Source organism: Geospiza fortis, unplaced genomic scaffold (assembly GCF_000277835.1).
Source record: "Geospiza fortis unplaced genomic scaffold, GeoFor_1.0 scaffold112, whole genome shotgun sequence".
NCBI lineage: Eukaryota > Metazoa > Chordata > Aves > Passeriformes > Thraupidae > Geospiza > Geospiza fortis.
In genome coordinates, this window is record NW_005054298.1 from 14,388,607 (window position 1) to 14,390,069 (window position 1,463).

Sequence of the window (1,463 nt, forward strand, 5' to 3'; positions counted from 1 at the left end):
GGTGGCCTTGACCCGCCACGCTCCCCAAAACCGCTGCCCGAGGGTCGTCCCCTCGGTGTGGCTGGTGGCTGGGTCGTTGGGAGGACTAGTGGGGGCTGAGTGTTTGAGGTCAGAGCAGCACAGTGTGGGCTGCAGGCTGTAGGAGGCAGCTGGGCACGCCGGGTGCCTGGAGAGCAGGCATAGAAGGAGAGAAACGGTGGCTGGAAGACCTTTGGATGCACAGAACCAAACCATCCCGGGCAGTCAGAGGGCAGGCAGACACCAGGAGATCCCAGCAGCAGGGGCCTTTATCATGTGTTTCAAACGGGAGCAAAGGGAGCTCCTCCAGGTGGGGTCGGGTCACCATCCCACTGTGAGCTGTCTTGCAGCATAGATGCACCATCGCACTGGCTGCCAGAAAGAGCACCCGGGGCAGACAGAGCTGAAAGAACCGTATCAGGGCAGAGTTTACTGCACAAACGGAGCTTCCAGCACAGGAATGATCCAACCCAGAAGCTGCAAGGCAAGCAGCCCTACACGGCTGCTCAGTGCCAGGCATTGCTGAATAAGGGCAAGAAGGAGGACCTGGCCTTTCTGCCCATTCCCAGCCCATGGCTTCACTTCCACAGCCTTTCAGCCGTTGGGACTCTCAAGTGCCTCTGGATTTACTCTGGGTGGACAGTCCATTCCACCCTCCCCATGAAACACAGCCCGCTTGCCCTGGGGAGCACCAGCAGCCACAGAGCACTGCAGGGCACTGAGGGCATGTGGGGGCCCGCTCAGCTCCAGGATCTCTTTCATTTTCTAAAACAAAGCAGCCTGTTTTCATCGGAAAGCAGTTGGCAGCATCCCACCCCCCTGAGATACTAGACCATCATCCAAGCCCGGCTGCTTTTCATAGGCCTTTTTACTCTTGAATAGACCAAGACAAGCAATAGGCAAAAGCAGTCACGTGGATGGCAGTTTAATGAAGAACATATAAAAAGTAGAATCAGAGAAAATGCAATGGGATGAGGAGATACCACAAGGAAAAAACGGTGCAGAGCTAAGAAAGAAACAGAGATCTTCCACACACAGAGGTCAAAACACAGTCGTGATGATAAAAAAAAGTGTCCTGTTTTCTGTACATAGCAGAATGCATTAGAAATAGATGTACTTGATTTCTTTTATCAGTTGGAATATTTAACTTTAGCCACCTTACACAAACCCAGATCATTTTATGTGAGTGATAAGAGGTTTCATTCTGAATATGACCCTGTTGATCTGAACTTATATTCAGATAGAGGTGCAGATCAGAGAAAGTAATTAAGTTTCCAGAGTCTGAGCTCAGGAAACATGCATGGGAAGCTGAGGGCAGAGCACACACCTCCCCAGGGCTTGCCTGGCAGTGGCTGAGCCCAGGGCCCCCATGCCTGGCGGCTTTGGAAGGTTCTGTAGGGAAGCAGCAGGAAGGCAGCAGTGCCGTTCCTCCAGCAGGTCCTTCT